The sequence below is a fragment of the Pseudopodoces humilis genome, chromosome 6 (genome assembly GCF_049639895.1).
Source record: "Pseudopodoces humilis isolate 2021_Gansu_Grassland_sample_001 chromosome 6, ASM4963989v1, whole genome shotgun sequence".
In the NCBI taxonomy this organism is placed as follows: domain Eukaryota; kingdom Metazoa; phylum Chordata; class Aves; order Passeriformes; family Paridae; genus Pseudopodoces; species Pseudopodoces humilis.
In genome coordinates, this window is record NC_142205.1 from 29,102,308 (window position 1) to 29,118,242 (window position 15,935).

Genomic DNA, 15,935 nt, shown 5'->3' on the forward strand with positions numbered 1-15,935 from the left:
TTTTTGCTGAGGCATCTATTGATTCAGACAACCCAACAGCTGTTTTAATGTTGGAGTGCAGTGCAAATGTGAGTCCAGGCTTGGGATACCATCACCTGAATTAGAAATATTGCTACCCTGTGACACAGAAAGTTGAAGTATTTAAGCTCCTTCTCTCAGACTGATTCCTTAGAAAGTGTGAATGGCTGTATTTCTTCTAAGAGACATTATTCTGAATCAGGTATCGTGTGCCCGTGTGCTTCTAACTATAAGTCAAGTTGGATATTTCTTATGTTGCAGCAATGTCAAATATATAAAGCCTGTGCTGTTGAAAATTTCACAAAATGGAATGATATTTCTACACCTGAACCAAGTAAAACTTGGCTTTAGCAGATGGTTACAGATTTGACATCAATGAAAATAAAAGCAGTACCTTCTCAGGAAGGCAGAAAATTCATTCTCAGCCTTGGCTTTGGGAAAACCAGGTACATCCTTCCTTTAGCAGGCTGGATCAAAATAATTTGTTTGGGGGAATTTTAAAACAAATCCTATTTGCTGTTCTCATTAAGCCTTTAGTTACTGCATATCTTTCCTCTACCCCCTAATTTCTTTTAATTAATTAGCTCCTCTTTTAGGATTAGTACCCATAAATAATATCTCACTTGCAGTGGGTTGATGCCAGGCACCCATCAAAGCCAATCACTCACTTCTTCAGCTGGACAGGGGAGAGAAAATATAATGAAGGTTTCATGAGTTGAGATAAGGAACAGGAAAAATCATTCACCAAATACCACTCTGGGCAAAAAGGGCTAAAATTAAGAGATATTGACTCTATTATTAACAAAATAAGAGCAGGATAATGAGAATTAAAATAAAACCTTCAAAACACCTTACCCTCACCCCTTCCTCCTTCCCAGCTCTACATCCTCCCCTAGCAGTACAGGGAGACAGGAGATTGGGGTTATGGTCAGTTCCTCACACACTGTTTCTCCTGCTGCTAAGAGAGAGGGAGTCCTTCCTCTGCTCCAGCACGGGGTCCCTCCATGAACTTGTCCAATGTGAGTCCACCCCATGGGCAGCAGTCCTCCCAAAACTGCTGCAGTGTGGCTCACTTTCCCATGGAGTGCAGTCCTTCACGGACAGGCTGATCCAGTGTGGGGTCCTTTCTCCACAGGTCCCCACAGGGTCACAGCCTGCTCTCAGGCACTCACTCGCTCTGGTGTGGGTCTCTGCATCCCCACAGACCCCCACGGGCTGCAGAGGGCAGCTGCCTCACCATGGGCTGTGGGGGAATCTCAGCTCTGGCACCAGGAGCACCTCCTCTCTCTCCTTCTCCACTGACCTCAGTGTCTGCACAGCCGTGCCTCTTTTCTCTGGCCACAATTACAACTGTGCAAAAACATTATTTATTTTCTTCTTCAATATGTTATCACAAAGGCATTACCACCATTTCTAATTGCCCCAGCCTTGACCAGCACCCAGGGATTGGCTCTGCTGGACACAGAGGAAGCTGCCACCAGCTTCTCACAGAAGCCACCCCTGTAGCACCCCCACAACCAAACCTTGGCCAGGCAAACGCAGGGACTTTCATAGCACCATGGCAGCTGTCAAAAAGGAATACTGACCATCTTTTGCAAAGTAAGAAAACAGGTTTCCCATCTAATATGCACACATAAAGGCAAATACTTTTTTACAGTATGTTCTCAGAGATATTAGATCTATTAAACATAAACTGCTTTCGTTTCAATTTCATTATCTTTCTTCTAGCCAATCGATAATGTGGAAAAACATTTGGCCATGTCAAGTGTCCCTTTATTAGCTTATGTTCAATACAATACTCATCAAAACCAGATTAGCCACCTCTTGACTGCATATCAGAAACCTGAAGCTAGATTACAATCTACCAGATCACACAACACATTGAAGATGTGGGGATGCACAATATATATCTTCAAAGAACAGGAGGGAAGGGTAGAAGGTGAGAAGGTCTCATTTGTAGTTATTCACAGCTGGATTATGCATCATCTTGTGTACTTGTACAAACAGTATTATATTCCCTGTTTTTTGAAAACATATATGTTTTACAGGTATCCTGAGAACAAACTGCAGCAGCCACCTTCTCTTTTAGTAACAGCACAGTAACTAAAGGCATTAATCTACTTTTCTTTAATATTTTTTCTTCAGCACTTATGGTAAGAATTCATATGATTTGTCAATAAAGTTGTTTTAGAGTTTATGACTGATTTTAGGCTATTGCTAGGAGAAGTCAGAAGAAAATAGATTCTGAGGAATAGACTATGGTAACCATACATTTGAATATTTCTTAAAGCATACCTAAGTGAAACATTTCCCATTCTTTGATATTTGCTTTTTGAAGAAACAATGTCTAAAAATGATTATTATTATTGTACCTTAATATTTTTCTTCCTATGTAGATAAGCAAAAATTTAATTGGTAACTCTCAGACCACTTTAAAACTACACAAGTTTTACTTTCTGCTATTTTCCAATCCTGAATTTCCTAATATTTTCAAATACTAAATTTTCTCCAGTCTTTAAATCCACTGTCTCTTTCTTCTTAGCTGTTTCTCAACTTCAGCAATTCAGAAAGTATTCCTAAGTGTTCAAAATCAAAAATAATCAACATATTTTTGGAAGCTTTTTTACCAAACTACCAGGTCTAATAAAATAGAAATATTTATGTCTGTCAACACAAAAACCAGGTCTATTCTAACAACAAAGAGTACACCCCTTTTGGCACCTGAACTCAGTCTTGAATTTTTTTTTAATGCTCTTTACTGAAAGTTAATGAAGTCATTCTGTGTCAGTCATGTTCAGACATGAAAGTGATTCAAAACACAACATTTGCAACTTTCAATTTAGGTTTCACAAGGCAATAAATGAGTTTGCTAATATAGAACAATTGTTCAACTTGCCTGATTATCTGAGGAGAGGGATGATTCCCAAATGGACGACTATACCAGACAATAAACTGGCAGCTGGTTATCATTACCAAAATGAATAGTGAAGTATCACTGACATCTGTATGGGTTCCAGGCAGACACTGCTGTATCAAGGTAATTTCTTTGTTTTAAAGACTGATCCTTTCAGTGTCATTGATATGATAAAATGCATCTTCACTAAAGCTGTGAAGTGTGTTATGGAAACACAAAATTACAGTAACTGCTAAAAAGATTTAAGAGAACTGGATCATAAATAAAATTTCCTCTCTCCAAGTCCAAGCCAAGTATTGGCATGATGAGATAATGCAGTAAAAGCATCCCAATAAAATGAGAGAAAGTCAAGTTTAACCACTCTAAGTGCTTTGAGCTTATGACACAGCTGATAAAATCTTCCACATACAAAGTAACTTCTGGTGTGATGATTTGTCAGACTTCATAACTGATTTTCAAGGAGCAAATGCATTGCTTTATAGATTTCCAGTAAGATATATAGCATAGTCTTCAATTTGGTTCAGTGATACAGAGAGGAAATTATAGAATGTGACCTCACATAAGAGTATTTTCCTGTGTTTTGCAGTAACAGTGTAGAAACATACTGACACCATGAAATTCTTGTCTATTATTGTTAAATGCATTAGGAAATTATTTTGCATACATTTGAAACAGCATTTGATGAGTAAAAAAAAGGCTAAGTGTGAACTAGTTCCCAAAACATTGTTCTGTATTACTACAAGTATTATTTGGGATTTAAGAAGGGGAATCCATCTGGGTGTTTACAAATAGAATAAATGGCAGCAAAGTATCACTATTTTCTTCTTGCTGCTAAAATACAGATGTGTGTATGTAATACAATTATATATATATATATATATATATATATATATATATCATATATAGATATGTGTAATTACTGCTTAACATTTTGAAAGGTTTTGATGAATGACTAAGGTCAAAATTAATCATCTTGGAATCAATGGAAATTACTGAGAAAAAGAGAACTCCATAATTTTCACAGAGGCAGATTGACATCTTTACTCCTAGTGTCTGAGAAGAAGTAACCAGTTCCCTGCTTTTCATACTGCTCTATCATCCAGAAATACAAGGAAGCTGTCCTGAAAACCATTTCCACACCAAGCCAATAATTCTAGTACAAATTGGAAAGTTTTTGAAGAACTCAGTTTGGGAACAAGTGGAAGGATTGTACTTTCTTTCTAACAATTTTCATTATCAGACTGGTTCAAGCAATTTCAGGGAAATTCCTGAGGGAAAGTAAACATGTCTGAAACTCAGTCTAAGTCTCTGTTCTGAATGGTCTCCATGCAAAACAAAGTCAGTCACGAGCAACAACTGCATGAGAAATCAGCTACTCAAAATAAGTTAGCACTCTTAAGAGGAAGGGTGTAAACCAGTTGCTGATTAAGTTTTATAATTATTCAGAGGGCCTTATTATACTTTGTTCATTACTTTATGGATGTTAGAGCAATGGTAGGTTTTGTATGTCTTAAGAGTTGCTTGGATGGGAAAAAGAAATTACTGTGCAGATTCTATTGACATTGAAGGTACATAAATCTGCATACGAGGACATATAAAAAGTCTTTTGCATATGTAATAGATTTTAAAGTTACATGAGTTTTTTATATCTATCATTATTTATTCTTTAACATCGCACACAGAATTCAATTAGAAGTGAATTTTTATCATAAAGCCAAAACATTTTACATTTTTCCAGCACATCAATCAGATTTATAGGCTTAGATATACAAAGTAGGCATTAAATGAATGCATTTTTGGACACATTTTTCTTACTTATCAGTAATTGTAGATTGCATTAATTGTTGGGTTGCTGGTTGTTGTTGTATAGGGGATGATCTACAATAACATAAACTATCAAGTTAAAAAACCCTCTACTTCTTAGACTGACAGACTGTTAACTGTGCTAGTCTTTTTAAACTTAAGACCAGTGAGAAATAAATTCTGTTTTATCCTATTCCGCCAAAACAACAAAGCAATGGGGGGTTTTCCTACAGATTTAATGTAAAAGTCCCCAGATGACAAACACAAAAGCCTAGATATCAAACAGGTTGAAAATGCTGATGTTTAACACCTGCACTGTGTGAGGGCCAAGAAGTAAGCTAAAGCCTTTGCTAACCAACACACCTGCTTGATAGTTTTTAACTCTTTCATCTTCATTCTCAAATTCCTTGCTTATAATAGGCGAGAATTGTAATAGCATGATGCAACCGAACAGATTTTAAAAGACAGTTTTAAAACAGAAACAAAACTCTACCTTCTTGTCAAAATGTATCAAATATTATTTTTTGTTTGGAAGGGCTGTCTAGCCTGACAGGTTTTTTAATAATAACTGGAAAGGATTATTTATGGCTACAAACTTATGGAAAAAAAATCATACAGGCTGCATGGAACTGTTTTCTGTGTCTTTGTATTATTACATAGTGGTATCTGACCAGGCATATGCTGCAAAAAAACATGAGTTGTCTAATCATTCTCCCTACATTTCAGAGGCTGCAACGATTTAATTAAAGACCATCCAGCCAAAGCTGAGCCCAGGTATATACTGGGTCTGCTTTGGCAGTCCATAAGCACTGAGTGTACATGCTGATGTGCAGAAGGCTTGTCCTTAAAGTCACAAATGAATGAACAAGGGCCCATGTTGCAGTTCTTACATTTTAATATTCCCCAGTTCTTCAAAAAGAAGAACATTTGATGGTTTTTCTTGTTTTGTAAATAATACTGAAGATCAGGTTCATATTATTGGGTCCTCAGTCACCCTTAAGATAGTCCACACAGGGTAATTGCCATTGTCAATAAAAGCATTTTACCTAACTGAAAACTTGTGCAGCAAGTGCAGCTAATATGTCATTTTAAGTTGATGTCACTTTCTGCTTCCTTCACTATTTAATGCAAAAAAACATCTTCTAGTGTCTTTCATTACTGCTTGGAAAGTGCCAAATGAATTCAAAACCTATCACTGCACACAGAAATAACATGGGATATTGCATATGGGAGATAGTTCTACTTACAGTGGTAAGAAGGGTTGAGGTGGAAAGGGTGGACTCAACAAAGTACAACTATAACTGCAAACTATGCCTTTTGCCCACACCTAAATTATACTAAAGAATGATCACACCAATGAAGCAGCAGCAGGACCTGTGATTTTGTTGGAAGCATTGGTAGAAATTCTTCATGTTTAAAAATAAGTGATCCCATGTAATACCAGGAACTATACTGGGTTTCAGTGTGAAGCTTATCAGTATTTTTTTCATCTTTACCTCCATGTAAAAAAAATTACCTAAAGAACTACTAAGCAAGAGCTCTTCAGACCTTCTTGATTAAAATGACACTTCAGTTACATGAAGAGCTGGCTATCATTTAAGGTAACATAATTTTCAAGTCTGAATGCCAGAAGGGAATAAATTAAGAAATTAATACCCTGAGGATGAATTTTCATCACTTCATATGGGTCAGGAAGCAATTCACAGAAAGTCCTCAATGCAGAGGTTCCTCAATAGCAATTTGAGAAAGGCTGTTCCACAAAAGAAGCCATTTGAATGAAGAGCAGAGGATAACAGTCTCTTAGTAAGAGTATTGGAGTGCTCAAAAATGATGAGGAATCTGAGGCTGAACACCCATGTGGTTTCTATTATGTGATCTGAGTTTGTGTATTCTTGTGATAGATACTGTAAAACAGCCAACTTCAGCTTCATGTCTTTTCTCCATAAATACTGGGCATACGGAAAAGGGTCCCCTTAGGTTACATTACTTAAAGGAGCTACAATGCCAGATCTTACTCCTTTGAAAGGGTAGAAGAGCAAAACCATCTGCTTGTAAGACCAGTCACTGTGGTTGAGGAACTACGTGTTCAGAGTTAAAACCCACTGAATGGTAACTCCAGAGCATGGAGTCTAACACTTCTAGACACAAAGCAGGAATCCTAACCAGAGAGTCCCTCAAAAGATGAGTTTACCAGAGCACTAGAATCCATTATCAAGCAAAACATGGGCAAATATGGAGTTTAAGGAATCTGACAGACTGCTATTAAGACGGAGAGTTCACCCCTCCTTTCTTCCTGAGTGTATTTGGTAATTATTTGATGAAGACTGCTGAAATGTTTTCAACAGTGTTACAGCAAAGAGTGTTTTTCATGCTCCAGCATTACAGAGGCAAGGACACAGAGGATTTTAATCGTTATTACCTCACCAAAGATATTTTGGTACACTTCACAGGAATATTAATTTCTCCCTTGCTAAACAAAATTATATCCAAAAGTTTGACAATATGTGTGTGGAAACAAAGAAAAGGCAACCCAAAATTTCTTTTGAAATTGTCAGCTCCTTTTAGCCCATCCTTTTAACCTCCATTTGAACTTTGGCAGTAGTTAAATTGTAGACTGATGCTTTAAATAAAGCTTAAAAGTGCTGACAGTGTTGGAATAAAGGTTTGAACACACTAATAGGTTTTAGTGTCTGAAACTTTTGATAATTTGGCCCTGAGTGTCATGGGTCTCTCTGAGTGAATTCCATCTGTCCCATAAACTTATGTATTGAGAAGTAATGCAGCCCTTTGATCTTCCTTGTGTGAAGATCCTCATGTTCTATAAAATCAACAAGATGCTCTCATTCACTGAAAAGCCAGATCTCAGACTTGGTGAGACTATACTACTTGCTAGTGTATGTGCCTTTTCCCCTTTGTCTATGTCAAATTTCAGCTGCCAGATGACATCGCAAACACTGTTGAAATATCAAGTGCTTTTACTCTTACGACATAGTCATATCAGAATAAAATGTCATGCTATATGACCATTTTATGACCTGGCCATGTTAGCATAATATCAACTGAGACTGTAAAATAAATACTAATGGTTGCACTCTGCAGTAAAACACACTGTAGTGCATTAATAGACACTTCAGAAATGTTATTTGTCTATAGTGAAGTGTTTTGGTATCTTCAGGTGTTCTTCAGTGGGGTTTGTTAAACAACCAACAAGGCTGCTCCCAATTAGCACTGCCATAGCTGGAAGTGGAGCAAGAAAAGGACTATTTTTAACCAAGTTCATAACTAGAAATTAAACCGAGACTGAAAGCCCACTTGCCGTAAGCCCACAGCACAGTGCAGAGCGGACTTACGCGCAGTCTTTCTCATGTGCTGAGATGCTCAGCCCTACACCCAGAACTGCCACCAAGCTGCTTAGAAGCATCCTAAGATCCCCAGAATCACCCCCACTACAGGGGAAATCCAAACAGGGCTGGTACCCAGCTGGCCTCCAACAGTCCCATGAAATGAAGCACTAGGAACCCTCAGGGGATCCCCTTACCCTGCTTCAACACCCACATAGCAGCGCTGCTGTGCTTGAGTAATTCCATGCAGATAGATGTAGGGAAGGATTTTCCCTTAGTGACTGTTCAAGTTCATTCAAGAACTACACTGCATATCTGCAAACAGGTTCCAGGAGACTCTACTCCCTGTATCTTCATCCCCAAAAGTCATTTAGGACCTTATGTGATTTAGTTGGCCAAAAAAAAAAAACTTCCAGCAGTGTAAATACTGTGTTTAGGATTATATATAACCCATATGAAAATAAATCTATTATGACACGTGAAATGAAGTTTCACTTAATTTGGGATTTTACCTGCCAATATTCAGATAAAACCTTATTCATTGTATTTATTTACTTCACAGTTTTATTTAAATATCATCTATATGACAAGGTTTTCTTCCAGCTGCTTGCCATATAATCAGCTTATTCTAACTTCAAAATATAATTATTAATACTATTAATTATTAACATGAATAACCATTACTGACTTTTTATATTAATAAGTAAGTAATTGATAAGGGTACTATTTTCTTATTATTAAAATGCTATTAATAATGAAGTTATATCCTGTATTATATCTCCAAAAACAGGTTACAAAAACATGAAATGCTTTCATGTAATTTACAGTTATTTCATTAGATGGCAGTGTTACATTCAAAAACAAGTGTTATATTCTTTTATACATATAATTTTATATTCCCCAAGGAAAGCAGTTGATCTTACTCTACATGATAAACTGTACATGTCTATATACATGCTGGAATGGTCAAGTCTTACATCTGGAAGTGTATCTTAAAATTAAATGCTAGGTGTTGATAACTGAATCAAGATATTATTCTACTTGTTAAAAAGTTATTCCTTTAATAAATAAAACATTATTTACCATCATCTTTAACTTCTATGATCTATTCAAGAAACCTGTGTTCCAGAAATCAGTGTAATCAGAGGAATTATGATTTTAAACAATATTTATATTTTCTTGATCCTTAGGACAGCTAAGACTCAAGTCAGCTCCAAACAGAAGTTTGAAACTTCTTTAATAAGTTCCTTTAAAGAGCTTTCACAATGTCAAGAATGATAATTTATTCCTTTTGTATCATGGATATCTATACTGCCCCTTTGCTACACTAAAATCTGAATCCATAGACCAAAGACTTGCTACCTTACTTTTGAGAAAATCTTATTTTTCTAGAACTGAAAGCATATCCAAGATTTTCTTTCCTAATTTCTTTATACTCCTTTCCTCCCTTGATACATCTGTCAAGAAGGCAGGAGTATTAAAACAGAGAAGAAAAGGAAAAAAAAAAAAAAAAAAAAAAAAGAGGACTTTTGTGTTAAAGGATACTAAATCTAAGATAACAACTAAATATTTGGTATGACTGATAGTGAAGTAAAACAAGAAGTTGGAGGATGAAAGAATTGTGCTAGGAAAGTATCATTATGCTTGTCCTGGTCACATCTTCTGTCCTTCATATCTGGCATTGGATATTGTGTAGGATATTGAGATTGATGGAGAGACTCATTCAACCTGGCATCACTGTTCATAGGGGAAACTGCTAATAAAAATGATTCATGCTCTGTGTATGCTTCTCTTCAGGATACAGATTGTTCTCAAATGCCCCAGATGCTGCCTTTTTTTTTTTTTTTTTCTTGTCTGGGAATAAATTCTACCACCAAAACATACTCAATTTCCACTTACAAAGTCTGTTCAGCATTTTAGTCATTCCATCCATGCAGATCTATACTTTTATACTTTCTGTCAATAGGCTTTCAGTCTTGCTGGAGGAAAATGATAGTAAAGACCTATACTAGTTCTTCTTCATTATTTCTTTGTCATCAGTTGTTCTGATAGAAGCAGCACTTTTACTGGGAAAAAATAATTCCCAGTTTAAAAATGTGGTTTATTTCTCTCTCTCTCTGCAGTATACATGATGCCAACATGGTTACTGATGTACTGGTCCTTTGGATTGTACTTTTAAAGGTTACAGGACTAATACTGCAGGTGCCTGATAAGAGACAGCATCCTCCTTAATATCATACTGTCCTTCCATGCTCAGAAGTCTCAGGCAGTGTGCTAAAGTGGACTGCTTTTGTCTCACAATATTCCTTAAGGGATTTCTATTTTTCAAATAATGGATGACGAGACAAGAATTTTAAGGATCTCTGGTTCTTTAGAATTGCATCTATTCCTCTGGAAAGCCACATTATCAAAATGCCATGTCCTTTACTGGCATTTACCCTGAAGGCTGGGAAAGCTTTCCTGTGAAAGGTGGAGTTCTGCGCAGTACAGAATTACAGCAGATGTGCTACAAAGCCCTACCTCAGGCTACTTGTTATTTTTACACCCTATCTGAGCTGATTGGTTTTTCCCACCTGTGTGAAATTTGCATGTTTTCCTTTTTTTTTTTTTTTTTTAATTACCAGTGTTGTGCACCAGTATAAGGCAATCACAGATTTGGCCACAAGTTTGTGTCTCTGATAGAAATACCTCCTTTGTGCTCTCTTGGTCTTTTCTCTATTTAAAATGGCATGATTTTTTGCCCACCACTTTTCTTTTAAACTTCATTAAAAATATAGGATTCTCTTAATTTAATTTTCTGCTTCACTTTATTGGCAAGATACTCAATTCCAGGAAATTAGAAAGCAGCAAATTGACATTATTATTGGCCCTTTGGGAGCAATAAGACTACACATAATGTGATGACATAATGTAAGTGCACTAAAAATAGAAAGAAAATATGCAGATAAAGGAAGAAAATAGTTATCCCAGTAATTATAGTATATGAAAAAATATTTCTTCCAATCTTTTCCTCTTATTTCTGATCTACATGGTTAGGAACTCTACTTTTTCTACCATGATATCGTTAACCTAGCTAGCAGAAATATAACTTTTAAACTGAGGTCTTTAAGAAGATGAAAGGCAGGATGATGATGATTAAAGGAAGAAGAAATTGCAGATCATATTTTGTGAGTTTGCAATGATGCATCAAAGCTGGCTAAAGTTCCCAGTGAAGCTGAAACTGTTCCTAATGGCTCTGCAGTTTGTCCTTTCATGCCTTCCTGGTGAAATACCTTCTGACAAAATTTGTCTTCTCATTGGACACAATCAAATAAAAACTCAGTTTTGAAGCACAATAGTCTCACATTTGTGTGAATACTAATATATTCATGCTTCAAAATAAAACATTAATTTGAAACTTTTTAATTTTTAATATTAGGAAAACTTTAATGTATTACAGAGTAATCAAAGTGATTTAGGAAATTTTAAGTGCAAACTGTAGACATGAAAAAGTACAGCATTTAATAACTCTGATGGTTTGTTTTATCTATGAGTTGATGTACCAGACCAGAAGAGAATATATAGTGTCTTTAGGTTTTTGTATAATCGGACACTGATGACAAAAGAACCCCATGACTATAAAATTACAGTTTGATCAATATTCCCTATCAAATAAACTTGTGTTCCCCATATAGTTTGTAGAGTGCAAGAAAAACACCATGTTTGCCATTAATCACTTTTCACTATTTAGCTGGCAAATAAAATACAGCACTACAAAAACCTGCACCACACAGAGGCCTCAGGTGCTGTAGCTCAGAGAATATGGAAAGTGAACATTCTACTGAATGCTCTTCAAAGCAAAAAATTGATCTGCCTCTTGAGGACAGGCAGCCAATGAGATCTGTGTCAGACCAGACAGTTTCTGATCCTCCTTCCCAGCTATATAACCAAGGGCTAAACACTAGGAAAGCAGTTTTATCTCTGCCTGCCTTTGCAGCTTTGCTGCCCTCACCCCTCTGCACAGTGAGGCACTCTGCATGTCCCAGCCTTGCTCCTTCGCCTGCCTCAGCCGTGCCTCTTCGCGCAGGAGCAGCGCTAGTGCTGCAGGCGAAGGTAGCCACACTTCTGTGGTGAGGGATTTGGCATGCCTTGGGAGGCAAGGCAGAGCCTTCCTTTGGAGTGGGAAGATGTAAAAGCAGGAGTGCAGCTGCTCAAAATCCAGAGCTGCCTCTGACACTGAACACTAAATAATACAAGCAACAGGAGCATAACCTTCATCAGAAGAATCCAGGTATCTCCAATGACACAGGAGATTCTGGTTGAACAAGTAATTAAGGCTATAGTTTCCAAAAAAAAAATGTAAAAATGCATAATTAGGAAGACCTGATTTGCTCATGGAGGTGAATGTTTCTACAAAGGAAAACAGGAGGTTAAGTATACAGAATAAAAATTGATGACTGACCGATCAACCTTTGGAAGGATTCAACTGCTTGGAAAGCATAGTTTCTGTGAATAGTAGGGACATGGGACTGGGAATAGCTCCAAATATGTTAACCCCCTCCTGTCATTCTTAGTGCTTTAAAACACTGTCTATATGAGTCTTAGGAAAAGAGAAGCAGAAATATTAGCCAACTATGATTTGAATAGATGATTATTCCCATATATTTCTAACAGACTTAAAGAGACGAATTTCCTGAAAAACTGTATATATCTACTTCCTAATAGCATGAATAAAAAATAATCTTATACCTCATTAGTCAGTAGCAAAATACATTAATTTTAATATCATTAAACAGTAATGAATTTTGTATAGAACAGCAAAACATGAGCCAATTTCCTTCACCTTTTTCCAGCTATGTGAAGGAAAACCTGAACAAAAAAAGAATGAAGTTCAAATGAGCCCAAAGACCAAAAATACATTTCTTTTGATTATTTTTACCTTACTATCAGATTTCTTCTGGTGATTTGAATAAGTTACCTAGGAGAAACAAAGTATAAAAGTCTGTCTTCAGATCTCTGATAGGAAATCCCCACTACAGCAATAAATATTGTATCTATGTCAGGCAATTGGCAAGCTACCTTATTCATGATAGTCCCTGGCTGACAATCACACAAAAGTGAGACCAGAAAGTACATCTTAAATGTTTCAGCACTTGGATTTTCCTAACTACTCCTTTCAAGTTCTTTATGAACAACTTGTATATAGATCAAAACATGCTAATTTCATCATCACTGGCCAGCTTCATAAAAGAATCATACAAAAACATATGGGCACACTCACCAACTTTTTAAGCAATAAGATCTTTCATAGAGCCATTGAAGTTTCTTCATGAGATAAAAGCGTTTTGCTGTTTTGAAACAATAGTTTGGGGTTTTTTTAATATGAAAACATATGAGAGTGCAGTGTGTCATTGATCATCTGTCAACTTTTCATTTGAAACACTGTCAAGGGGCTGCCTAAATTTGCAAAGGTAGCAAGGGCTACTACACTGCACAGCAGAGAAGGGTCCAGGGTTTGATACTGGATGCCCTAATAGCCTAGGGCAGCAAGAAAAAATATCAAAAATACGTACACAGTACCTGGATATGAGATGCACTTTATTTTTGCTCACTTGAGACAGTCTTTGATAAAGCACTGCTAAGCTGCAAGAGATCTGTTCTCAGAGATGCCCAGAGTTAGAAAATGCATCCTAAAGAGTGACCTAAAGAAGGTGAGAGCAAATAGAACAGATAAAGGCAAACACCACTAATAACCAGGAATTAACTAATTTGAGCTTTCCAAGGCATATATGCCATGAAGAAAAAACAAAGTAATGTCTACATATTCCTTATTTTAGCTGTTTGCCCAGCACCATCACAGAATGGAGAATACTTTACATAGTTAAGATTAGCAGACACATTCCTAGATAAAAGAATTTACCTCATTACAGTCAACTTGAGAAGTTAACTGAGGTTATAAGCCACAAAACCACAACCACTACACAAATGTGAATATCTTGAGCACAATTTTTCATAATAAATCAAATGCAATGTGGTGATTTCAATGCTACTTGAATACAGCCATGAGAAATGTCTATCAGATGAGATCTTCACAGATATGAGACAACTTCATACTGCACCTTACAGTGTCCAGCATTCACAAGCACAGCACTCACCTCAGGAGACTTTATGATTTTGGAAAAGTTACCCACGGCACCATGACCTAAAAGAAAAATTGTGAGTGACTAGGTACTATGCCACACAGAGTTCAGTGTTTGCAGTTTCTACTTTATACACAAACATAATAGCATGGAATTAAGAGCATTTGCTGACCATTTGGTGACTGTTAAGTACTGGATTCTAGATCACTGAGGAAAGTTTAGACAAAGCAAACTTCTCACAGCAAAAATCTACTTTTTGTACAAAGAGGTATAAGATTCTAGCAGAAGTAGGGATTCCTTTGGATTAACTGTAAAGAGATCAGTAAGAAAAAAACCAAATAACCAGATCACTACACGAAATCACAGTGGGTAAGAACTATGGTTGTCAGAGTTTGACTAGTGGGCCAGAAAGACAGCAGAGCTTTGTACAGCCATGACACGGAGTTCCCTGAACAGGAAAAGCTATCATCTGACATTTTAAAAATCAAAATCTGTTCTAAATAAAAGCTGGAATACAGTAGGTTACAATCATGCACTCATCTTCATGTTGAAAGTTACCAAAGGATAGACCATTCTAATAGACCATGTGAAACAGGTTAAAATCCTTGACAAATTATACAGTTATATGTCTTATAAGACTTTTCTGCATTTATTTAATGATTAATTAGACATATTGACACCTGATAGCTGCAAAATTAAAATATAAAGACTTAAATAGGTAGTCCCAAGTTTGAACAGCTAAAGAAAAAGAACAAAAAGCAGAATGCAGCTATCAGTTCTCATGCTGTCATTAGATTATTTTAGTTTTCAGAAGGAGTAGGTTAGCGTGGTTCTGCTGGAGCCCAGGCTAGCTCAGCAGGGTTGCACACCTCAGCAGCTGCACCAGGTGTGGGGAACTACCTTGGCTTTATCAGCATCAAAGGTAGAACCTTTTGAGCTTTGTGCTCAACAGGCAGGATTATCAGCTGCAGTCAAGGAACAGATAAATGAAGAGGAAGAAGCTCTCAGTGTGAGGTTCCTGCAAGGAGCAGATCACTGACTGGAAGGACTAAGGGACCAAACAACCCCAAGCACACCTGCGCTCGGGATTTTCTAGCACAACAAGGCAGGGGGAGGGAACCCTTGAGGGTGGAGTATGGGGAGGGGATTACAATGTAAAAACCAATGGACATGTAGGGGAGGAGAGGACAGGTCACATGGGCCAATGGGACATTGAGAGTTAGGGGATTGACAGGGAAGGATCCAGAGCAAAGGGCAGGGTTTACAATGATTGATAGGGAAAGGGGCAGGGTTGCCTTGACAGGCAGGGAAGGTTCGGGAATAAAGGGTTGGGTTTACACTAATGGACGCTTCAGGGGAGGGGATAACATTCAGGGATAAACCAACTTGAGAGGAACGGGGGTAACACAGGAATAAACCATTAACAATAAAAGATAAACAACTACCTACAAACTAATAAAACAAACACGTACTGCAACAGTAGATGGCCAAAATAGTACTACCTCTAAGAGGTGAAGACACAGTTTTTGTCCAGCTGAAAAGCAAAATATGTTTTTGTTGGAGCTCAAAACTTGATAACCCACCTGACCAGAAGGTTCTCTAGTAAGGAAGACTTACTAATTGTGAAGATCATCTCACAGTTTGCAAAAAAGTCTTGAGAATATTCTCCTTCATCATCTCACCTCCATCATATTTATACCAAGCTTCCATCCATATCTCTACTAGAAAAGGAAATGATAC

The 15,935-nt window shown here is 37.0% G+C and overlaps 1 long non-coding RNA gene across 1 annotated transcript; it reads right to left on the reverse strand.

Moving 5' to 3' along the window:
• Nucleotides 1-13,632: 13,632 nt before the first annotated feature.
• On the reverse strand, nt 13,633-15,227 carry LOC148184137 (uncharacterized). Its single transcript, XR_015772642.1, has 3 exons — nt 15,096-15,227; nt 14,211-14,257; nt 13,633-13,757 (listed from the first exon to the last, which is right to left on the reverse strand). It is a non-coding gene; the product is annotated as an uncharacterized LOC148184137 (long non-coding RNA).
• Nucleotides 15,228-15,935: the final 708 nt, after the last annotated feature.